This window comes from Columba livia, chromosome 7, assembly GCF_036013475.1.
Source record: "Columba livia isolate bColLiv1 breed racing homer chromosome 7, bColLiv1.pat.W.v2, whole genome shotgun sequence".
In the NCBI taxonomy this organism is placed as follows: domain Eukaryota; kingdom Metazoa; phylum Chordata; class Aves; order Columbiformes; family Columbidae; genus Columba; species Columba livia.
This window is the reverse complement of record NC_088608.1, coordinates 22,085,183-22,111,394: the sequence shown is the minus strand read 5'-3', so window position 1 is coordinate 22,111,394 and position 26,212 is coordinate 22,085,183. Positions and strand designations below refer to the sequence as shown.

Genomic DNA, 26,212 nt, shown 5'->3' with positions numbered 1-26,212 from the left:
ACTCACCACAAAAAGCAGCAAACCAGTCCTGCTGTTCACATTTTGAGAGTGCCACCAAGCCGCTGGGAAGTGAAGAGTACTTAGAGGAAGAAGCACACTCTGCAGAGAAAGAACAAACAAAAAATATATTCTTAAAAATAATTCCACAGTTTTGACTTCCAGCAGATGTGAGCCTCCCCATTTGTACATAGGAACACCTGCAAAACACATCAGAGTCCATCACAGCCAAAGGACAGAAAGTTATACTTTGCACATGGATCTCCATGAAATAAAAAAATGAGGGAAACACCCAGTTTAGCATGAACTTTATGGTCTGGATTGTGCTTTGGAGGCTTAGCCCTTTCTCAGGTGCCAGGAAGAATGCGGAGTTGTTCTGCTGGTATTTTGGCATTTTAGCACAAATGCCTCCTGGGGCCTAAAAAGTGTTTCCTGGACCAGCAACTACCTGCTGGGTTCAGTGGGTGCAGCCTGGACTCGGCGCTCACTGGCAGATCTGGCACATGGTCCTGCAAAGGAATGGGGCTTGGCACCTCACCCCTGTCACCCTCAGTGGCTCAGAGCTTCTCATGTTGCATTTTTCTTTCTTCTTATGTTGTGGATCCAGTGATAATTTGACCCTGTTTAGGAAGATCGTCACTCCCAGCACAGACCCTGCTCCCCAGGAGCAGAGCCAGTGAAGGAAATATTCCTTGAACTCTCTCCGTCCTGAAACATTAGCATTACTAATAGAGCTCCCAGGTGCCATGGTAGTTTGCGTAATATAAACACCTGCCTGCTGCAGTGACACAAGCAAAGTAAAGACATTTGGCCACTATACAGTTAGAAATTACTTTCCAGCACTACAGAACCAGGCCAGGTATTATACAAACAGGTCAGCTATAGCTAAGAGATAATCCTGTTCCGGTCTGACAGCCATCCAATCCTCCGGATGCATATATGTTTTTTAAATGGTCACTTTAGCTCTGCATTAAAGGTTTGTTTGAAGCCAAGAGCTCATTGCCCTAAGAAAACTGCATTCCTCTGGGTTAATATTTCACTTGACAGGAATCCTTTCTGGCCAGAGATCGACTGTGCAAACAGGTTTGTATCTCACTGTTTCCAGGAACAAGAGTTTTTCAAACACAGGTGAATCAAAATATACACTCCCCAATTCTCTTTCTTCTATTTAAATCCGTAACTCCAGGTGTATTCTCTTCTCTAAGAACAGCATGTTTCTTTACATTGGTTACATATTATTTAGGTAGAGTATATTTATATTAATAACAAATTGAATACTATAAAAGCGTATGGTTTCAGAATTCACACATAAAAAGCCATTAGAATTTTTTAGTCTCAAGGGGACACTCAGGGCAACAAATCCCTTTCTTTTCCATTTGGGGCTAACTGGCCTCACTGGGTCTAATCTTATGCCAGGAAATCTGTCTTCCTGCTACAATTTTTATTATCTCCTCTGAGTAACATTCAAAACAAACATAACACACAATAAAAATATCACATACGGCTACATTACCTAATCCTCTGTTCCTATCCTGCAACACATCGGTCACTACCAAAGAGCTCTACCTGTATTCTAAAAGCTTTTATATCTGTAGCTGCTGCTTATGTCTTACCTTACGTAAAGTGGGAAACAGCACGGTTTGGATTTTATACTCCCACTTTCACATTTTACTTTTGTCTCCCTGGAGCTTAATACAAGGAAGTGCAACAGAAATTTGGGAATTAAGCTGGAAACAGGAAGACTGGGAAAAAAACAAACACAACTGAGTCAGAAAAGCAGGTGATTCAAGTGAGTAAGATTAATAAATCCCAGGGAAATTAGAAACTGGATGTTGACAATAGAGTTTGCTTTTAATAATTTTGTAAAATGCTTATTTCTTTTTGAGTGCTTTGAGTCTCACAACAGCAAATCTTCACTGAAAATGTGTGTGGTGAAAATAAACAAGACTGCTTCAACATCTTTCTGGGCCAAGTATAGCTTGCCTACAAAGTCTCTGTCCAACTCTTTAGGCAGGATAGAGGTACTATTGTTCCTTGGCTTCCAAAAAGTGCACCAGCCATTACCCAGCAGAAAGTTTTCTAAAATGCTAGAAACACAGTATCATTCTACATCACTTACAAACACACTGATCATAAACACTTCTGATATACAATAATATATCAAAAAAAGATTTAAGATATTAGCTGTTTATAGGACTAACCTCAGACTGCCTCTTCAAAGCACATCTAACTACCGCTCTTTGCCAATAAATCAGTGATTAAATTAAGGGGGAAGTCCTGAATCCTTAACCGTCATAAATACAGACAGAAGTTCCCAGTCCCAATGCTACCAGTGAAATCTATGCAGCTCGCACCTTGTGCCCTTCTTGGCCTTCTCAAACACCAGCAGGTGATGACTCAGATCATGTTGCTTATTTCCTCCTCTGCCCTGGTTTCCTGAGGAAGCAACAGCCCTCCATAGTACAATATGCATCAGTCGCATGATTAAAACTGGTCCCTCAGCCTGGTAACAAGGGCATGTCTGTTATGTCAGGGCAATTTGTAAGCATCCTGGGTCATTCAGCAAGACTGCTTGCACGTCCTGTCCTATTACCCGGCTTTTACCCATCACATGTCAGAGAATGTATTCATTTTCATCAAATTCCAGATACGTCTCATCCCACCATGAGAAGCTATGGTCCCATGATCCTCAAATGTCTCTGTAGGAAGCTCTGTGCCTTCTTCTACCTGAAATGTTGGGCACCATTAAAGCTGTGGGGACAAATGTACTCATCTAGTCTCCAAGTCAGTCAACAGAAGGCTACAATGGCTTAATTCCTGTTTCAGTTTCAATAGCTGTGTTCAGCTTTCCTAAAATATCCATTCTTGATTCAATATTTTCTAGTAATGGAGGATTACTGCAACCACTGGTAGCCACAGCCTTTGGTTACCCGGTCATTAATCACTGTAGTTGTTGAAAATACAGCTTTCCTTTCTGGTGTAGCTACAATTTCCCATTTTATAGTTGAGCAGTAGGCTGAAGAATCTTATTCTAAAACTTCTGTGCCTTCCATAGTTTTTTTAATAGATTGTCATCAAGCACCTAATCTTTTAAGAGCTAAGTCAACTGAACCTCATTAAAGTTTCTGTTGCTATTTTTTCAGCCCTTAAATTGTTGTTTTACATCTTGTCTGTACTGTTTCCAGTTTAGCAGCTCTCTAGGTCTTTCGATTCCCCCATTGCAGTGTGAATGGAGTGGGGGCATTAGAAATGTCCTGAGCATTTGCAACAGCTGATATGACCACGAGCGGGCGTATTGCTGCTGCCAGTGGTCAGAGCAGGAGGGAGGAGAGGTAAGATGGAAAGTCTTATTATCCCTTAATCTTCCTCCCCTTCTGGTACCTCTACACGTGCTCACTATGACATGTTAAAAATTATCACTGGGACAGTTGTCCATTTGATCTTTGCCTTCTTGGCTTTTCTGTTGTTATTCTATTTTATTAGCCAAGGTGCCACAAGTCAAAAATTCTTATAAAAATCTTTGCTTATTATGTTGCTATTATGACAGAAGTTTGTAGGCTCATCCAAAAACATTAAGGTAATTCGATAAAACCTGATGGAGAAAGGGTTGGTTGATTGTTTTTCTTAAAAAGATACCTGTTTATTGTAATGAAGCTCACATTGATTTGCTCTGTTAGTTGCCTTTCTTTGCCCAGGTCTCTCTTCACACCCGGTCTGTTCTACCTTTCCATTTGAATCCAGTAATATAAAGGCGTGCTTAGATGTAAATATGGTGGCAATGTTGTCAATCATTATTCTACAATAGCAGGTCTCCATTTATGTAAAAGCTGTTATTTACCCTATCACAAGATTCTTCCAGATGACAGTAGTTTTTTTGTATTATTACTTGCTTTTTCTGTCAAAAAACATTGCCTCAACAGTGTATTTAGCAACTTAGAACATCAAAAAAAGGGGGAAAAAATGTCCAAATCCCAACAACACAATTCTCTAGTTGCCAACTTGCACATTATCAGAAAGGACCACAGAACAAGGAAGGTGAGAGGAAATTCTAGATCAATACCTGCCATGCTCCAGCCAAGCCCTCTAGATTAAAGTCTTGTCTTACTGGAGATGGGGCAATCCCACATGAGTGTTTCTGTGGACTGCGGAGCTTCAGGGTGAAGGAAACCCCCTTGCCTAACTGAAGGTACTTTCATATTTGTGTGGCCTTTCTGTAATATCAGGTGTTAACATTTGAGTTAGAAACATTATGATGGTATTTATTTTTTACTCTGAAGATGTATATTAGCTAGAACTGGAATATTCAGTTAATTTTGAGAAACTCTAGGTAAAGAACTCTGTTTAACATAACATGTGCAAAACCATTTTGAATTCTATCAAAACTTATTTCATCACCTAGACCTGCATAACATACACAAAGCAAGAACTGGTTAAAGATTTCAGAAGAAACAAACAAGCAAAAGCAGAGTACTTCAGCCACACAGATTTTATATATAATATTTATATATATAAAACATGGAAACTGAAAACTGCATTGACTGCAGTTCCTATAGTATGCAGCTTCCAGGATAATGGGCTGAACATTTTCCTCCTTTGTTTATTTAATGAGAATACTTCTCTTTCTTTTCTTTTCCCCCCCTCCCCCAGTGACGCAGGTGTTGGGTTAATCTTTCAACTCCTGCAGAGGACACGAGATCAGAACACTAATGGAATTCCAGTGAGGTGGCTGGGCATCATTCGCTCATTACTATATCTCATTCTTCAGTTATTGCAATGCAGTGACAGAACACTCATCCAAGATAGAGATATAGTTGCAAAGGTCAAAGGAGATCATTTCCAATCCAGCACTTTATTTGTTCCTTCTAGTATGAGGGAAAAAAATCCTCATGCTTATCCTACTTTCTTCATTAAAAAAAACGCAACTACATGGAACAGTTACCAACAGACCTCACCATATATGGGGAACTTGTGGCTGTCTCATTCTCCAAGTCCTATCAAATCTGTGTGTTTGTAAATTAAAGCTTTGTGACTTGATCCAAAGCCGTCTGAAATTACTTATTCACATTGATTTCAATCAGTTTGGAATGAAGACATATCTAAAATTAATTCTAAATCATTAGAACAACGCTAGCTACTACCGCTTTTTATTATGTTGTGGAAACTGCTCAGTCACTTTTTAAAAATGACATCTAATGTATTTAAAACAAGGCTAAATGAGGGATGGGCCTTGTACTGAACAGGAGAGCCTAGGGAAAGGTGCATCTTCTGTTCTGTGTAAAATATATTCTAGTGGCAATTACAGCCTAAAGTGAGCATAGTTTTAACAACAGATAAGGTAAAAGTCCATCAAGACAAAATATAGATGGACAATGACCAGACTGAATAAAGATTTTTTGGTTACATAAAGTATGTTATACAAGTGCATAATCTAGAACACATACATTTTACGATTTACTTAAGCCCATCATCTTTAAATATTTGCACATAAATACAAACCACGGCAGGGTATGGTCACGCTGGTGCATGTCCCAGGGCCTCTTCCATGCAAGATGCAGTGACGCCTTTGAGTGACAGCTGGAGTGTGTGAACAGACCTCATGCAGCGCAGAACACATGGAAGAGCTGCTGTTCTACCTCAGGACCATGTCTGAAGTTTTTGCATTTGATTTCATTCAGAGTGGGCAAACTCAAAAGCTTTCACACATTCTCATAGGCAATAATTTCCACACATTTGTTCAAACCAAAGGCAGAGGTTTGTGATTCAGAAAGGGGAGGAAGGAGTGGAGGAATGTTTGTGTAATTCCATAACTATTTTAGCATTTTACTAGTCTTTGAACTTCTGCAAATAAATTGGGCTACAGGAATAATTCTAGGAAACAACAATGCATTATATGCTAAATACCTTCTCAGGTGTTTGTATATAGGGAAGGTATTTGAATAATACTGTTTAGGTTTTATTAACTCTAGTGTTTGCAGCCACGTCTGCACAGAGTGATCTACCTGAAAGCATATGCAAATAAGCAGAGTTAAAGCATGTCTGATGTGAGCAATGGGGTGTTTATGCTATCCTCACACATACCAAACAAGCAAGTCTACCCACTTTTTTGTTTGCTGTTTACCCCTTACACAGCATGTACTCTACAACTGTCTTAACGTGCGTTGGCATGTCTGACACTTATGTGAAAGATGATGAGGATTCTTTGCTTCACTGCATGTGTACCAGGCATTAGAGTAATGCAAAGAAAAAAACGAATTATTCTTCTGATTTGATTATGTCACCCCCCCGGCCTAGCAGTGCAGTGCTTCTGCTCTTCTCTGCTCGTTTTACAAAGGAAAAAAATAACTAGAGTAAGCAACAATGAACGGGGAGCTGTATGTACATAATTTTCCAGTTTTGTTTGGCTTGAAACTAAAGAACTTTTTTATCTTTAAGAATTAAGATATGAAGTACAGAACAAAGGACTACGCAAATAAGGTGGAAAGAACAGTACCTAGTCTTTACCTGGCCTGACGCTCCAGAGCTGACAATACCTTTCTTTTGCAGATTCCTGGTCATGTTGAAATGGAAATTTAGTTATAGTTATTTTGTTTCATCATGGCCAGTCTGAAACATCTGCCACCCAGCTGACAGAAACATTCACAACTGGAATGAAATTAAATTTGTTCAAGGAGATATAGTGCTCCAGAGCACTTCATCACTTGAAGGAAAAGCAGTCAGATCACAAAATCTTCACGTAGTGACTCAGAAGTAACATTTGAATAATTCAGCTTTACTACCTAGATGTGCTTCTATAATGGCCACTTCTAAAATATGTTTTCCCTTTCAGCGGAATTGTTTGACCTTTCTGCATGGCTTGCTGACTTGGAGCGCGGGTGACTCCAAGTGAGCGCACCTGCACGGCCAATTACCCGCACACGTCTGAGCCCAGCTCGGCACACAGACCCGCACCTGGGATGGAAAGAGGCAATTATAAGAACTTAGGCATTACTGAAAGGATGTGGAGCTGAAACAAGGCTTTAAAAAATTGTTGAAGTGGATGAAAGGGCAACCATTAAAAAAGCAAGGTTTTGTAGATTTTCAGGGTGGAGAAAGCCACATGAAAGGATTAAAAACTGAAAGGGTAGTCACTTAATTTTACAAATAAAAGTTTATTAACCTGGTTAAGTTGTGAATGAGCTGGTTTTAAATAATAAAGGTACATATATATGTAAAAAAGGTAAATGGAAAATGTTTACTGTTTGAGTCAGTCAAATTTTGCTATTGGACAGAGTGGTACAGATATTAACTTCATAAATGATGCTGTTCATTTATGAATCCAGTTTCATTTGTTGTTCATGTACTGAAGACTTTATACAAACAAATACAAATAAAGTGCCCTGGCTTACTAACATAATTTGGAGAACTGGGTAAACATTTTAATGAAAGTTTTAAAAGGCTGAAAAGGCAAAACAAAACTTTAAATATAAATTAACTCAGGTTAGAGGGAGATGATGTTTCAATACCAGGAATTCAGCATGAGGAAGAAAAATAATTTTCATACACTACTGGAAGAGAATTCCAGCTGCAGAAATGGTGCTGTTTGTTTCTATGTCTGAAAAGGAGATAGAAACCTCCTCAGGAACAAAAAACCCAAACTGTATTTTATATTGTATGCAGTTTTAAAAAAGCCAGGGCGGTTGGCCACAGCTGGGGTGGGCAGCGTTCAGCACCACTGCCACCCTCACAGACAGTCTGTGCGGGTCAGTCAGGACAGACAGACCCATTTTGTGCAGGGTCTGGTCCAGGCTGGTGAGGTGCCGATCATCTGCGCTTCACAAGTGTGTGCCCCTGCTCTGCCTCAGCTGCTGGGCACCAACTAGAATATTGGGGGTGTTAATTGTTTTCCTGGAAGTGTTGTATTAACCGTGGAAGTGGTACCAACTCACAAAAGCTCCGTCATTCAAAGAGGTTTTACTATTTTAGGGAGAATATGGCAGGATCCGGCTTTGCCAGCCTCTCCACAGCCCCACGAGTGTTTCTCCGTTGCGGGAGCTGTTCTGATGGGCTGCTACCATCTTCATCTCCCAATGAAGGCACCTGCACTCCAGGTGCATTTCTGGTGAAAGCTGCATTCGTCAACAAAATCACCTTTCTACCACCTCTCTTGGTGGCAGAGAGGACTAATGGACAGTGGTGCGGTCAAATTACGTGGCAGGACTGTGTGGGCCATGAAAACGGTCAAGCACTGATGCTGGTGATTGAGGAGACAGTACTGAGGCAGAAGTGTACTATTTCTGTTACAAAATTTAAATTGAACCAAAATTAGATCATACCACTGGTATCTGGCATACCTGTTAAAGTAATATTAAAAAGTAGAAGGAGTAAAACAAGAACTTTAAAAACAAGATATATCACGCTGGCAGAAGATGCTATTTCAGCCCCAACAAAACCCTGTGGATGGCGTAGAAAGGGGGTTGACCGGCAGTTCCTTATCTAGAGTAACTTGTTATAATACAAAACTTTATATGAATCTAAGACTAGATTCTGACCCTTATGGAAAGAGGCAGTGTTCTCCTAAAGTAAATTAATAATCTTAGAAGTTTTTGTTGTATCTAATCCAGGCTCTTTTTGCACATCCTATTCATACTTTTAGTACATATATGGTTGATGATAGTATTAGCAGTCTGTTTTCATGCTTTTATCCATTGTAAGTAAATTAAAGTAAGGGGAAAAAGTCTGCTCCTGAAATTATAAATTAAATCATGATGAAGGTAATATTAACATAGCACACATTAATGCTACACAGACAACTCTAATTCTGGCTGCTTCTAATTTTTAAGTGTTTGACTTCGCAATCAATTTTATTTATTCTTAACATGCACATGAAGTACAATATTCAGATGAAATTTCCTGCATTTACAAAAATAAAATCTGCTGGATAAAACCAGATTTTAACTGTATGGAAGCATGGTTTTGGTTTACGTGCTTGAAAGGGGTCATCAGCAGTACCAGACCTTTAGATCTACTTTTTTAAGCCTTTGCTAGTTGAGTTCAAAGAGCAACAGAAAGCTAGAGAATGCTATTTTTTCCAGCTTGGACCACCTACTTTGCCAGTGCATTTATGCAGAGTGTCTGTAAACCCCAGCACTCATCTGCTGAGTCCTACAGAGCAGTTTGGGGAGTAAGGCTTCTTTAATGGTTACATTCTGCCCCTGGTTCCTGCAGCATTATTCCTTTGCTCAAATCCTGTAAGATGCCCCTGTCTACAGCCTGTCCCATCAAGCTGTTTCTGCTCACTCTGCTGCTGACTGTGCTCTTTTTGTCATTCCTTTGTGTTCAGGTCACGTTGCTGCTTGGGCATCGTAAGTCGGAAGACAAAGCACAGCCTCTGTCCTGGCTCTGTAAGGGCCTTGGCCCCTTGCTCAGAGCCAGGGAATCCTCAGTTCCACCACCAGCCTCCAGCTGAGCACCCACAAATACACGAATCTGTACAAGAATAGCAGTGGTTATTTCTCTGAGTCTGAGGTGACAGGGTGGTCCTTACACTCTTTACTGAACCTTGCTTCAAATTATGGAAAGCAGCATTTCAACAACAGAATTTAGGCATTGCTTTACTCTTATTGAACATCAGTTCTCTTTAGGACTTTCATGTCTACTTTGTACAGAGGGAACTCCTTTGAGAAAGGTATTTTCTTGTTGCATCTGATGTTTTTCATGACCCCATAGCACATTCTGCATCTGTCAACAGAAAGTTCCCTTCAAGAGAATCAAGGCCCACTCTGGGTTTGTTCAATTGTTTTTCTTCCTATTATAGGAAAGGCTCTAAAAATTGTGTATGACGAACTGCCTTGGTATGATCTTGTACCTTAGAGACAGCCAGCTTTTTTGGGGGAAGTTTTCTTTCCCACTCACTATGAAGTCAGCCTTCTGGCATTCTTCTAGCATTTTCTTTACTTGCCTCACCTAAAGTTAAGTCAAAGATAATTTTATTTTCTCACAAAGCTTGTTAAATTTTGCCATTAAGGTTTTTGTCTTTCATCATACAAAATTCCTGAGCAGGTGACACTAATAAAGCTTTCTGATGTGTTTTTGACTATTTTATTCAATGTATGTACAAATAATTTCGTTTAATCTCATAGAGCCCTTATCAGTTATTTGCCGCCGATATGACCCCTTTGATTAATTCCCCATAAATGACTCTGAAACAGTGGGCTTGAAATAAAAAGTGCAAGTGGTAATTGTCAGAACATAGTAAATCATGTCCACCCTGCAGTGACAATATATTGATTCCCAAGGTGATATTAATATTCAGCAGTTGGTGCAGCTGCTTATATATGTAAACTTCACTCCTCTGATATAAGGTATTCTTTTCTGTCTAATTTAAATAAAGTTGGATTATCTTTGGGCCAAGAACAACTAGGAACCTCATGAAGTTTCACTGGTTCCTTTGTATTCCTTTGTGTGGAAATTTTACTCTTGAAATCATAATCTCACATGGCAGTATATATGTCTTGAAAGAGTGGGACGTGTTTTGCAGAACATATTTAACATTTCTAACTGATTACATACATGGCTAACTCATTATTTCTGAGGAGCAGGTCCGTTCTACAGAACCTTAGCCTAGCCAGAAATGTTATCCACAAGACACTCTGGCTTGGCTTCCTTTTTTATCATCCATCTAAAATCCATTTCTCAAGTTCTTTTTAATACTGGATTGATTCATAAATTTGTGTTTCTTTCTGAAGTATCTGCGATTTTGCTTCCAAAATCAGGAGTTGTGTTTGAGTTGCATTTACTTCAGACTCCCCTTCATGAGTCTTTCTTTCTTTCAGCTTAACAAAAGTTCTCTTTAACGTCTCCAGAAGCCACATTAGTTCAGATCAATGGTTTGTCTTAGCCTGTTATCCTGTCACTAGCATCTAATACCTGTGAAGAATAAAACAGGGCACAACCTTAGTGATGCTTTCCCATGCTACCATCTCATGAACCAAAAGTATTTTGAACATTAAATAATTTCCAACTCATCTGCAATTCACTTGTTCATTTTGATACATGCAACTGGAAATATTTGTTCTACTAAAATGATTTTCAGGAGCAAAATTTAATTTAGTTCCCTCTCTTCTATTTCAGATTTCCTGCTTGCATGAGGAAGATGCCATAAAGAGACGTGGTCACCATGAAATTCAAAGCAAGATAGTATAAGGGTAAGAGCTGAGTGTATACGTATTAATGCTTTTATGCTGTCACACTGTGCACTGAGATTAATCTTTAACATCTTATAATTTTATGACATGTTGGATTATGACTCAATAGTGACATTTGAACTATCCTTACAGTGCAAGCTTGAAGTCCACTGTAAAAGAGAAGTTAAATATAATGAAGGTAGAAACAAGAAACAAATTAGAGTGTCTAAGATGTTCCCTTTTCATATTGTAATGTGTAGTAATGACTCAAGAAAAGTAATAAAGAGAATGACATGGCAAGAAGACCAGTGGGTATTTTGGTTAGTTCCCGGTACAACTAAGGAAACCACAAAACCACATCACTCCCTAGTCTGCTCAACCAGTTACAACACAACACATTTCTGGTTTTGTTTCTAGAACTGCAAACCACAAGAATAAAAAAGGTTTAGCGTATTCTCAGGAATTAGCCTTGATTGCTTTCAGAACTTTATTGACATTTAAAACTAATGTCTTGGTGCTTGGCTGTGACATGAAGCAAGCCATACAAGCACTGGTACCGTGTGTGCGTCATTAACCGTAAAAACCTAATTCTGACTATTTTCTACTTCTTCCAGGTGTAATAAAATTAATTCTGGTTCCTGCAAGAATCAAAACATCTCCTAGCCATATTTTATGTCTTGCTACAAAGCAAAAATACCATTATTAGTGTATTTAAATAATCAAGTTTTATTTTCACGTATCAACTTTTTCACACACACACACACAAAAAGAGTAATACAAATTGTGGAAAAAGATCATTCTCTGTTCTTGGCAGTTCTCAAGTGATTCTGTATAGCTGGGCCTGACGACTACTGTTTGTTGTCTACTAGTGCTGTTTTCTTTGCTTAAAAGGTATACCATGAGTTTATGCCTATGCTTCTCACTCAGCAGTACCTGTATGCAGTAGATAGATACAACCAAGTACGCTTTTGTCCCACTGGTTTGGAGCGGTGCTGAGATCAGCAGCCACAATTTCAGCCAAGCACCTGAGGGATCACCTATTTGGTGGTTATGTCCAGCCAGCCACACTCCTGGATGACAGTGCTGACCCAGAAGGGGTCCTGAGAGCTTTTTTAATGGTTTCTGCAAAGCCTTCTCAAAGCAACCTCACGAGGTATTACAGGATCCGTTAGTATCCCTAGAGCAGGACAGATACACTCCCTATCTCAGAATCATTGGAGGACTATGGAGTAAAAGCAAAGCCAACCCATTTAGAAAGTGAGCCCTATACCAGTACTGGTCACACAGACAGTCCCTCCATGTTCAGCTGTACTGGCCTCTGGGTATGCAGCAGCAGAGCTGCAGCACAGCCAGAAATCCAGGAACATAGCTGGAAATGTTTTCTGCTTCTAAAAAAGCCTGAACCTTGCAAGTATAATTAAATCTTTCTGCAAATGGAAAGCCAAAGAATGGCATTTTTCTTTGACGCAGATCATAGTTAAATAGCTCCTAGTTGTAAGTACAGCAGTACTTAAAATCATGCACTGAAGTCTTTAATCGGGAAGTAATTTAGAAGCACCTCTGTGTTTAACATCTGTAACAAAATGAATGACTGCTTAGCATTCTTCCTACTGCAAATCCTGACGGTTCTTCTTTTTCCATCTGTCTTTAAAAGTAAAGGTTATCTAGAAATTACCTCATAGGTTATTGCATACAAACAGCAATATGTTGACCCAATACATGTCAGGAACTGGGATTTTTTTTCTCCCTGTATGAATCTTTTAATGAAATAATGAGCACAGCAAATATATGTTGTTGTTCCAGATAACTGTATGTGATGACTGATATTTTTTTCATATTTTTCTGATTCAGTAAAAAGAAACATGAGAAAAAGCAACATTATTTAGGACAGCCAGATCCAGAAGAACACCAGAGAATATCAGAAAGATTTAATAACAGTAGGAGAGTAATACTGAAATATCTAGGTCCGCAACTTTTCCTAAGGATCGGTAAGCATATGGTACAGCACAATAGTTCAGTTCTGAGATTTGTTTGTTTGTTTAGCAAGGGATTGTCTGAAATGGTGGCAAGCTGCAGAATGTCTATGACCTGCTTAAAAATGAACTCCAAGCTAGTAATCCATTTGGGTGTGATTCCTAGGGAAACAGGTAGACCTTATGTGGCAGTCTCTCAATACTATCACAATTTCCTTTTAAACTGATTTTGCTTGATGGCTGCTTGATGAGAAATATTTCTGAAGTCTTCTGCTGATCATCCCTGGAGTAGAGAATAGCTTAAGGTATTAATTGTTCAAGAAAGCAAACATTTAAATCATTCTATCAGAGCTTTGCAGGGTACAAATGATGAAAATGTGTTAATCCTTCTTATTCTTTACAGAAGCAGTCAAATAGTCTTCTTTTGACAAAACACCATCTTCCAAAGAACAAATATAATTTTGAAAGACTAAAGAATAGCTTTCCTAGTCTAAGTGTCTAACTTTATATGATAATTGAATACCATATTAAAAGTTAAAAATGAAGATAAAATAACTCTATTCTGAGGAATTTTCTGCGTATTTTTTAATTTAAAAAGAGCTCTTAGAGAGCTCTCTTTATAGTATGTTCTAATTGAGTATTAAAATCTACCAGATAGATCGTAATCTGTGGAATTGTTTTTGCTAAGTACCCTTACACTACCAACATAAATGATTGAGTCCTTAACTGTTAAACTTTTAATATTGCTGTCAGTATGTTATTTAAAATCTAAAAATCACCATGGAAAAACATGAATATTATTAAATGCCCCAAATGTACTCAAACGCATAGTTCTTGAAATATTGACCTTCACAAAACTGAAATTAGGCTTACTTCCAATGACTTTATTTTTGAATTGTGAAGAGCTTATGCAGTATTTTTATGAACTGAAAATAAACCCATTTGATGTTATTAATGTAATTTTCTGAGGGTTTTTTTTTTTCCTTGTTCTTTTTTTAATCAAGCAGAATTGATGATTTAGTAAGCATATGAGCCTATTTCTGAGCTTCCTTGTTAGAAACAGTTATGGAGCTTTGATGAGGGATGCTATTCAAGAAACATGTGATAGGCATTTAGCTTTCTAAAATGTGCGGCATGTGAGCTGAACCAAGGCGCAGTAATTGCAGTGCTTCCCAGGCCTGTTCATTTGAAGACTTCCAGTGCCTGTTGTGGCAAATCTCAGCTTGGCAGATTTCCACATCTATTGGAATAAACTGCCTCATCCCTTTTCATTGGACATGCTTCATTCCCTTTATTTCTACTTTAGTCCTGGCCCTGGAGCTCCCCAGATTTACTTTCTTTACCCTGTTGCTTATGCTGTTTATGTTCATAGGTCCATGCTATTTATGTTCACAGGTCTCTGCTGTGTATTTCTTAAAGGGGAAAAATACACCTTTGGGAACAAAGACTTTTACTTTAGCACATCTTTGCTTTAGACCACATGATGCCTTTCTCTGCTGGGAAGGCACTCAACTGCACATGTGCTGGTGCCTCTGTCCCCGCTGTGGTGAAGCATCTGCTGGCAGAGGCACCTTGGGCTGCTGCACCTGAGCCCCTTCCTCTCAGAGAACTCTGGTGTCTTCTCATGCTTCCCGCAGCTCTGTCTGCTGCTACTTTGTAGAAAGGGAACCACAGAGGGCAGCTGACCCACGGCCACAAGATGTACACACTCTCCTTTCCCCAGGATATCAGCAAGCATAGGTTTTCCACATCTGTGTCTCTTAGCAGGCTCTTCTCTGTTTCCCTCCTCAGGGACATGATAGCAGCAAAATTTGTGCAGATACCAGAAATTTTAGCTGGTGCAGCAAGTCTGCAGACCTCAGCGAAATAACTGAAAACATATTCTAAATTTCCCCGTTCCCATTTTGTTGCCACGCTTGAGCATTTTTTTTTTTTTTAGTTTAAGTTAGAATTCCCCCTTCCTACATGCATAATTAGGGTCTTCTTTGACATTTACAATTATTGCTGTTCTTCTGTCTTATATAAATTACTGGTGTTCCACCATTTACCTAAAATGGTAAGTGACATTTCCTTCCATAATCTCTAATTGTTTTTGAAAGCTAACTCTCATCATCTTCATCAGGTGATCCTTTGTCTTCTTAGCTCACTTGGTAGAATCAGTTTCCCTGGCACAGCCATTTACTTAGCATATCCATTTTAGTGCTCAGATAAATCTATTTAAATGTTAATAAGCTTCACTCCTCCCACCACCCAACTCAGACATGCACAGTGTATTTTTCAGTGCCAGTGGGTGTCTCAAAAGAAATTAAACCATTGACTTAAAATAAAGCAAAACTAAATTACTAACTTGGTTACTCTTTATGTTCCATAAAAAGAATGCAGAAGTCTTTCTTTCATGCTCAGTATCCTTGCATCCCATCAGCATTATTCAGCATCCTGGAGCTGTTTGGAAAAGAGATTGTTCCTGTTGCCTCCTACTCAGATGTAAAGATCTTTAATAGAATTCAATCTCCCTCATCAAATGTCAGCTGTACTAAAGATTTATTTTTGTATAGCTGTGCATTGCGTAATGCTTAGCAAGCTTCCTGCACAGCTCAACAGTTATCTCCTGGCCATCGAGGAATGACCTGGAATTATATTTCTCATCTCTTGGGCCAATTTATTGCACTACATGGGGGAGTTTCTAATCTCAGTTTTACTAAAATCAGTTATAACACTCTGGATATTTGCCAGCACAAGATCAGATTCTGACTCATTCTTTTGTGTTTTGTATTTGTTTTCTCCTCATTTCCTTTTCATTATGAAACTTTGTGATATAGGCAGAAATCAGTTATAAGTTACATATTTTTGCTAATGTGTTTTATATTTGGAAACTTCCATTCAAAGCAAAGTTAGTTCTTATATAATTGGGCATGCATACTTTTGTTCTGTGTGCTTTGAATACCAGGTGTTGTTAGCCACAAAAGCCTGGCAAAATCTATGTTGAATTGTAGATATCTTAAATACCTTTTTTAATTATTATCACAAATAATTGATTCTAAAATCCGCTACCCCGTAAGCAGTATGCTATAACAAGTTGCTCTGGTTTGGTGGGGTGTGGAATTTATCCCCCCTTTACTGTATATTATGCAGGACTTACCAGTGAAAAGAAAAGAACCATAAATGATTGCTTTTTGAACAGTTCCTAGAAAAAAAATCTTTTCTGTAAGCACATTTATCACGCAACTTATGGCTTGTTTAGTAAAATAGTTTTACTTTCTCCCAAAAAGTATGATAACTTGACTCAAGTGGCCAACAGTGTAAGTCACTGTGAGAAACATGTTCATCATTTTGGGTCAACAAATCCAACTTCCAGGCATTCTGATGCTCTTTAAGACCTTTCCTTCCCAAGGCATTCACAAGGCCTTCCCATCAATCAAGTCCACTCACCTCTTACTTTTAAAGCTTGTTTTTTATTTAATAAGTGAATAGACTTTTAAATAAGATTTCTGAACAGGGCTCATTTTCCCTTGTCAGTTAGCAGCAAAAGTAGAACTAGAATGGAATTAGCTCAGTTCTGAGATTTTCACCTTGTTCTTTAACCTAGCCTCTTCACGGAGGAAACTGTTAATGGCAATCTGATTAATGGAATACATGGAATACTTCCCCTCCATGCCCAATTTCCAAGAATTGTTCAGTTTTGTTTTCCAAAATAAAAAGTAGCTGCGGTAATTCACACTCTTGTTCATTTCCACACACAGAGAAGCCTGAAAACAAGCGAAGCCTAACCTTCCCAAATTGGACCAAATATTGCTGTCATTTACTCCCTAAAAGTCAATGTGAATAAAGCAGGAAGCAGAATATAAGCTACCAACTGTAGTCATTCTAAGTGACTAATCTGTTTGCTTTAGTTACTTTGTCCACCCACCCCTTTTCCTTATTTTTCATTTGCTTCTACTTCATATCAATTTATGACTTGAACACATACAAGTCTATCTACTATATCCAGGCATCACAGTGTTGGCTGATAGTCCCAGTACTTGTCATGCAAAACATCACAAAACAGCTAGAACAGACTGTCACATTCAGCCTGTAATTCACTTTGAACCCATTCTATGTCTGGCTAAAAAGTAAGCAGTTGTAGAACTGTATTTTTCCATAGGAAAGGGTACTTTGCAAAGATAGCAGGGGAGAGATGAGTGATTTTCTTCAAGAGAGAAACATAGGTCTCCCAAACTTTCAAAGAATAATGTTATCCTAGGGGAAATAATCTCATGATGCTCCATTTAGCAGATTATATTTTTCTGAAGTCTTGTGGAACATATTATTTTACTGCTGCAATACTTAGGTAAGGGAGCAAAACCACAATTTTTCTTTCTCAGAAGAGAAACACTGAATGGCTTCCATTTCCATGAAATGCTGCAATGTTCAAGCTACTCCAAGAGCCCCAGGGGCTTGGTGCCTTGGGGAGTGGTACAGCCAGGCCCCCAGGCACCAGTGGGCATCAGTGATTCTTGTCTATGCCGGTGGGCAAAGTAGAACGAAGTAGCAATATGTATTGAAAATGGAAATATTTTCCCTTGAAACGCAGGGTCCTTTTTCAAGCTGGTCAAATATTTGCTAGCAAAGCTGTTCTTCAGCAGCAGACTACTCTCATAAGTACTTTTTTGTCTAAAATGTACCCCTTATCTTGTGTAAAAATTAAAAAAATAGTAATAGTAGTTTTTCCCTTCGTAGTGATCATTATACACTTTTAATGTGAGGTATCAAAATGTATTCTATCTTGGAAAACATTTATGAAAATAAAGGAATATGACCAGTGAGAAATGAAGTATCAGAAAAATTCTGTACTGTGTATGAAATAAGGAGCTATGCTAATGCATACTTACGTAAAATGAGTTTAGTTAAACCTTCTTTTAAGCAGTTTGAAAATACTTGTCACTCTATGGAAATACATGTAATTTCCATATGCAAATTATTTTATTGCAAAGGCTCAGTTCTCCATTCTGTAATTGGCTTTGGCCACCAAGCAACATGTTAACAATGAATTTCATCTCCTTTTATAGCACATCTGCTAGTGGTGGATGATAGTCAATCAACAGAACAGATATCCCAAGTGCTGGCACAGAATCAACTTTTTTCTCCCCTTGATTTCATTCATTTGCTGCCAGTTGAAAATCACAGCCTCCCAAAAATGATATCAGTTCATACTGGCCTTGAAACTAATTGGCATTACTGTAGTTTAAGTAGATGAAGGTATTTTGAAGTTAACTAATAGGATTTGTCAGAAAAGAAATGAACAGATTACTTAGCAATATCTCTGCACACAATCCGGGAATTTTCTGCTCTTTAAATAAGGATATGTCTGCAGGTGTACAACACTCAACACAATTTGAAGGCAAAACTTGCACAAAGAAAAAGATGTTTCAGGGGCAGGGTGGAGAGGTCAACGTAAATTCCCGCCCCTGAGAAAACACATTTAAAAAATCTAGTCCTGCAACATTCTGGCTGAAATGGCAGCTTTCTCTTTACACCAGCTCTTCTAGAAGGCATAGAAATAATTTCTAAGTTTGATGAGACAAAGGGCAGGGAAAATAACAAAGAAATCAAGCTGACCAAATAATGTGCCTACCTAACACCCTCATGGAGAAAGTTCAGCAGGGAGCAACGTGGCTTTTCTTGCTAAGGAGACCCGATGCAATGAGGAGACATCCCTGCTCCCTCACAACTCCAACTCTGTTACCCTCCACCCTCTGGGGCAGTGAAGCAAAGTATGTTTGTGCTGCCACGACACAGGTGCTTCAGATGGACACAGATGACTTGCCAATTTGCTGGCACTGGCACTTCACCCCTGCCAAGACAAGGAATTCCCTGCACCTCCATTGTCATTAAAGGTCAGGTTGCTGGAGTCATTCCTGTCTCCTTCTCCAGCTCCTAAGAGAGTATTTTGTTTTGCAGCAAGTGTGAAATGGTTGCTTAATTGAGCTTGTCCTCTAAAAAGCCAGATGTGAATTGTACTAAGTACATTTGAGACTATTTGAGACACATTTTCTTTAATAGAAGTGACCTAACAAGACAGACTTCTACAAATGTCAACACAATTACAGTATTTAAGAAAATACAGATTAAAAATACCCTGAGGATCTAACTTGTATCTGTGCAAACATCTAGCAATAGTTCAGTTTTCTTTCTGAAGTGCATTTTTCTCTCTGCAGATAAACCTGGAGGCTGCTTGTTCAATGTTCAGGTAAGAACTTTGGTAAGTTTTTCTGGTTTTCTTCTTATATTTTTTAAAAAATTTAATTTATGAGAATATGGTTTGTGTGAGGAATGTCTAACTAAATACAGTTATATAGTGAAAATATGGAAGTAAATAAAGCCTAGGTTTTCTTGGAAACAAGTAGCAGCAATGTTTAGAAAATATTCACTTAAAAAAATTAACTTCACGAGAAATTCAACAGATACTGTATCTAGTGCTACTCATTATTTCTTCATGTAGTATGTGTTTTAAAAATCTAATTTTAAAAAATATGTAATACAATGAAAAAATTAAAAAAAAAAGTAAAGCTACTGCTCTTTTGGGTTTAAAAATTGTCCAGTATTTCCTTATTGATGTTCTTTTAGTGAGAGTGATATTCACAGATAGCACCGTTGTTCTTTAATTAGAGTATCCTACATTGGCAGAACAGTTGAGAAATAATGTTTTACTTCAAATTTACTTCAAATGTTGTTGTATTTTTCTGTAGGACAAGATGCTAATCACCTTGTTGGACTCCAAAGTGTGATAAAGAAGCCCTTATTCAGTGTATTTCTTTGCCTTCTTCTGCAACACATGTATGTAAACAATTGTTACTGGCATGGCAACGCCGTTCATTGGAGCCACAGACGGAGGGGTCCCGCCAGCACCCTCACAACGCACCCTGAGCGGTCCCTTCCCTTCCCCATCACCTCGCTGAGAGTGTGGGCTGGTATGTGCAAGGTCTTACTCAACATGAAACAGAGTATCAAAATATGGCTTTTTCCTCTGACATCGGTCCTCAGGTTACAGGCATTTTTGCCACATTTGTACCAGTAGTATAAATTAAATAAGTCCATGCCACTCAAATATGCAAATTTTTATGTGAATTCAGATAGTCAGATGAAAATATTTCAAGAATAGCTTGAGATGCCTTCTAAATACTTCTATAATAAACCTACATCAAAATGCTATCTATATTACCTGCAATAGTAGATCAATTACCTGTAGTATGCTTGGGAAGTGTGACTTGGCCTGGCTTACCCTCATTTTTGAGGACATTCTAATAACATTTGAGCTGAACTGAGTTGCAGACACACTAACCCAAACAATTTTAACAGATGGAATGATGATGACCTCACATTGTGGTCTAGACAGACTGACGAAATGACTGCATAACAGAAAGAGGCCTCCAGAATAGGATAAAATACAGATTTTGGTGAAGATAAAGAGTGAAGCTATGAGGTATGTAAAAAATTTCCACAATGCATTTAAATATGTTCTGTAGAATGATAGTTTTCGTTGAGATGTGATGAGGCTACTTTGATGGCTGCACCTGCTGGGTAAAACAGAGGGCTGAATAGAGTTTCAGACTCAGTTATCTACGCAAACTGTGAATCTGCTCCACAGTCCATAAACCCAGCAAAGACAAGCCAGATACACCTATCGACTTGAAATCTATTCTGTGTCTAAGTGCTTTTCTTTGCAGGGGTATTTTCCAAAACAGTTTTCTCGCTAAGTTACAATATCATGGACAGAAATAACTGCCATGGGAAGATGGTAATTGTTTTTTATTTTGGTGATTAAATCTTTTCTTAACCATTTAAAAATTCAGCTTGTTCTGAATTGAAAATTTTGTATTTTGTGTGTCCTAATTCAATTAATCCTGAAGTAAGAAGAAAGACGTTTTCTGCGTATTTTTATCCTGGTGCCTACCTCAGGGCTTGAAGCACGACAAGCAGCTCACAGGGAGGAGAGGTTAGTGGGCAGATTACAAAGTGCAGACAATGTAGCAAAGGCCAGGGCTGTGATGTGTTACAGTTTTCCTCACATGAACGTCATCATGACAGATGGGTGAGGAAGTCTTTTCGCACTGATTTGAAGGAGCTTTGAGTCACCATATCTTACCTTAAAGAGAAGATGACTTAAAGAATTTTTGTTGGTGGTGTGGGTTGTTTTTTTTTTTTTTGTTATATAGGCAGGCTATGTAATTCTGCATTAAAATACAAAAGAAACTTAGTGATGCGGCACAATGCTGACTTTTTATGACTGTAGGCTTTTATTACCTAGGAATAAGCTAAGGAGAACAATGAACAAACTATGTAGCTCTCACCAAGTGACATCTAATAAAGGCTTTATATCTCACTAAGATACCAGTCAAACAAGTTTAAAGAGAATACTTTACTCTTGCACTCCCATCCTGTGCTTTTACTAAACATCCCTACACCACAGAAATGAAGGTCAGATTTCTCCCGGATGCTTCTGGGGGTGGTTCCAGTGTGGGCAGAGCCGTGCTCATTCCCATCACCTGAGACGGGTGTGAGGGAAAGCATCTGCACCAAGTACAACCACCACAGCAGGTCGGCCGCAGTTTGCAGAATGTCAGCTAAGTCTTTGTGGCACGCAGAGAAGCCCTACCACGTGCTGAGGCCAAATCTGCAGAGTTTAATTCTAATAGAGTTAACTTGCTTATATTTTGAACATCTGTGAAGTCTAATGTAAATTGAATGTTAAGTAAATCAACTTAGTTTATTAGCAGAGCATGGCATACTGCCATTTATTTCGATTCAACTTCTTTTCCACATCACATGTCTTTTGTGTATTTCACACATGCTTGAAAGATACTATTTTTGGAATAGTTTTCAAGGGGGTTGCTATGTTTATGGAACTGATACTTATATTTTTCCTGAAAATCTGGGTAGTTAGACCCTTGTGTGCAAAGCTCTCACAAACAGAAAAAAATCAAATTAATGAAAGTAAAACAAACCAGAAATTACATCAGTTTAATTAATTTAAAATTCTAACTTTAGGCTGTATTGGGAAGTCTTTTGGGTCAGAAAATAAGAGCTGAAAAATAATAGTAAGAAAAAATCTCCTATTTCTCAAACAATTAAAGCACATGAGCTCTTATTACTGGAGAGCTGAATGTTATGTAGTCTGCATCTCAGACAGAAGTAATTTTAGGAAGAAACTTAGGAGCTTGGGAGTAAGAAATATTTTCTCACTATTCCTCATATTAAGAAATGAACAGCTGCTTGAAAATGCTCAGTGGTTTGGAATGTCAGCCCTAGCACAGGGATGCAACTTAGTGGAAAGACTCACAGCGAAAATCATCCAGTGCACATCTATGCTTCTGAACCAGTCCCTCCAAAGGCACGCCAGGGTGTTGTGTGACCTGCAAATGGGACATGTTAGCAGGATACAAGGACTTGCTTTTTGCTGGTAGGTCTGAGTATGTGGACACTTCCAAAGTCTCATTAGGACACCAGTCTTTGGAAAGCTGTGATTACAAACACAGTGTAGTTTAATTTGCTGGCCCGTTTCGCCACAGGGCTGTGATCTCCAGCTCGCTGGTGTTTGGTATGGTAATATACACCTAGAGCTATAGGTTCAATAAATATATCAGAGTTAGATTGTGCCTCAGGGCAAATATTCTGTTGAATCTACTGTCCTTCCTGTTAGGTCTTGTGATGTTTTGCTGTACTCATCTACTCACCCCATAAGACATCCATGTGAGCAGCTCTGCGGTTTTATTTTCATGTTTAAACCAAGTAGCTGTAATCAGCCTTTCTGTAACCTAAATTGCAGTTGTTACGACCATATTAAAGTACAACTTTACAGGCTCAGCCTGTAACTCTGCTATTAGAGGTTTAAACCTCAGCATGGAGAAAGTCTATAATAAAAGTGAAGCTGTCTTTCATATCCTGTGATTCAGCACAGCTATATTGGAGAATCGCTGTGTTTTGCATCCTGTGCTGTGACATTTGGGACCTGCCCTCTGAGCGCTGGTGGAAGGCTGCGCTCACCAGCTCAGCGTTACAGGTGATACCGCAGGGATGGTGAACCGCTGCCTCAGCACTGGCTTGGAGGCAAAGACATGCCGAGTGACTGTGTGGGGTGGTTGTCAAGGACTCTGCTCATGAACCTCATCAAAAGTGCATTGATTTCAGAGGGAATGTGGTTTTTCAATTTTTTAGTGTTCTTTAGATTAATCCCCAAGACATTCTTATTGTTTAAAGTGATAGTGAAAATATTAAGGATCATGGCGTAAGAAGGTACTAAATGCAGGAACAGAACCTTTTGAGGGCAATAACTTGCCTTATGGCCACTAGTAGAGTACTACATTACTACTTAAATAAAGATAGAGGAATAAATGTTTTATCCCTTATATGCTGTAGGAATAACACTAAGAATGATGTAGGAGTGATCTTTTTAACAGTTTGTTTCTAAAGCGCATTTACTTGAGGGTACTTCAGTTTAGTAATTACCTCTCAGTGATAATTCCTACATTTAGAAGTCGCTGTGAATAACCTCTCATCCTTCTGTTCAGAAAATAAGAAGCACAAAACAAGCTTTGCAGTCTGAAAACCTAGGAACCAAACTCTGAAATAGCTCCAGCTGAGACGCCCAGGAAATCAGCCAGTCTGCTTCCATCTCCTGTGTCGTTAGAAACTCCAGCCTATCAATAAAAGGAACAAACGCTTTATTTATCTTCCCAGAGAGTACTGATGCACGTCTTAAATATCTCTTATTACATCAATACACTGTCAAAGTCAATCCCTTAGTAGTAGTCACTGAAACAGTGACAATGCACCAGTTACTAAAGATGTTCTTAAAGCTATTCTAAAAGTGGCACTTGAAAGCAAAGGTCTGATAGCAATTTTTAAATTAGATCAGATTTTTGAACGGGTGGTTGGCAGGTCTGTCTCCAGTGCTGATGGAGTTAATGCCTTTGATTCACTAGGCACTATTTTTTCAGTTGTCTTAGAGTAGCACGAAAACTGGTGATTGTTTCTCATAGATCACTTGTTTGCTTGGATTTGGGGAATACAGGTTTCTTTTTTTCCACTTGCTTCAGGGGTTATGGTAGGAAAGACTTCAGTCATAAGTTTGCTATTTCTTGGTACATCTGGACAATGTATTATTTGATTCAAAACCTAAACTAAAATTGAAGGGAAAAAAGCTTCAGTTCAAGTGAAATGCAGTTTTTTCTATTTTTTTCTGAAGAATAAAATCAGTTTATGTTAATGCAAAATATTTTCTTTAGCCTAAATGTTTCACTTAGTAGTTATTTTGTCCTCTAAAATATTTTTAAATGAGAACTTTATTTTCAAGATAAAAACTGAATGTTTTGATTCGGAAATGTCAAAATAAGCTCTAAATTCTACTTGTTTTTACCCTTAAAGCTATTTTAGCTATTCACAGATTTGGAAAATAATTATTATTTCTCTGAAAATGTTGATGTGAATTTAGGATTTGCATAAAATGCCGTTTTAATGCCTTTCCCTCACATTTCCAACATAACTGCAGATACACCTAGTATAATAGTAGGGGACTGGATCTTATTTTCTGTCTACATAAGGCTTGCAAAATGCACATTTCCTAATACATTGCAAGGAAGCATCATAGAAATTGTCCTGATAGGTATCAGATTTAAATGATCTTCTCTTTGTTATCTAATTTATACCATGTACCTCAATTCTATGTCCTGGTTTTTCTCCTCCTTTTGTTTTTATTTTATTTGACACGATTATCGTTCAGACTTACCTATTTAAAAAGATCATTTTTAAAGCTAATTTTTTTTCAGATTTCTCTTCTGGTTTTGTAACATAATTTTTTTGTAATAGATATATTCCAAAGCTAAATGATGGCAAGCAATATTTGGACTGACAGAATTTGAAAATACTGAAGTATCTCACCTATGTGTAAGATCATGCTTCTGCTTTTTTGCTTTTTCTAACATAACTACTACTTCAATATAAAAGATATTCAGTTAGAATGTTTCTGGTTTGCCTTCAAACTGCATTAGGTTAGCTTTATAATGTAATCTAAAGTCTAGTCTCTGTATACTTATCTCTTTCCTTACACATAGCTATAGCTTTTAAAAAAGACTAGGAAATCTGAATATTAAAATTAAGGTACCTTTATGAGGACTTCATTTCAAAGGCTTTAAGGTTGTCTCATAACTCAAAAATACATTCATAAGTGTGTTATGTATACATAAACAGATATAACTGTGATATAGAGATTTTAACAGAGGGTGTTTTAAATAATGCTATGAAACAACATAGATGCACAGTTATTTACTTTTTTTTTAAAGTAATCATAGTTGTGTGTTGGCAGGATTTATTTCACATGATTTTCATAGCATTCCTGGTTATAATTCAGATCAAGATTGCACTTTTATTATATAGAAACACTTCGGGTTTTGTATATAACTGGTTGGTTGGACAGAAACCAGCACATCAGACTAAGAAATTATGCTGTGAACTCCAGAATTAGAGAAGCCTGTTACCCTCCCAATGTGTGTCTCTTGGTTGACTGACTTTGGCTTTAAAAAAGATGCAACTTCAAAATAAGGCTTTTCTTGTGACTAATACATTCACCAGGTTTCAGTCTTGGGTGGCTGATATGGGATTCTCTGGTGGCTTATAGGGGGTGGTCTCTTGCTGTTACCTTTCATTTGATTGTTCTTGCAAGGTCTTTCTTTCTACCCTCTCTCTCTCCAACTGTCTATTTTTACAAAACTGGTAGGAACATAATTATTGTTGTAAACTCTCAGCCTGTGTCAAATCTGGTTGAACCAGCTGGCTAGTTTTCAAAAGTCCGTGCAGGGCAGGAGACACTCAGAGGCACACAGAGACAGGACGACAGCATAAGCTTTCTTGCATTGGGAATCAGTGAAATCAACAATAGCCACAAACTTTGTTTCCTGAAATCCCATGAATTCTGTAAAGCTGTGTCAAAAGTACTCCAGTTATCCAGCTGAAAAATGCAGTGATGGACTTTTCTGTACCAACAGATTTCAGTGGCATGCTCTTACAATAGACCCCCTGCCTCTTTGTCACACCAGCATCTGCTTATTA

The 26,212-nt window shown here is 38.2% G+C and overlaps 1 protein-coding gene across 8 annotated transcripts in view; it reads left to right on the top strand.

Annotated features, from left to right (window-relative positions):
• LOC102091784 (neurabin-1-like) overlaps positions 1 to 26,212 on the top strand; it is a 124,171-nt gene that overhangs the window by 50,420 nt on the left and 47,539 nt on the right. For 4 of the 8 annotated variants that reach the window (XM_065068763.1, XM_065068766.1, XM_065068768.1 and 1 more), the window contains 4 exons: positions 11,107 to 11,180; positions 19,327 to 19,358; positions 19,858 to 20,079; positions 20,468 to 20,591. The gene's annotated coding sequence lies outside the window, so the exon portion shown is untranslated. Of the gene's footprint in view, positions 1 to 11,106; positions 11,181 to 13,010; positions 13,148 to 19,326; positions 19,371 to 19,857; positions 20,080 to 20,467; positions 20,592 to 24,973; positions 25,052 to 26,212 lie in introns of all 8 variants that reach the window. The other 4 variants (XM_065068770.1, XM_065068765.1, XM_065068769.1 and 1 more) reach the window with 3 other exon arrangements.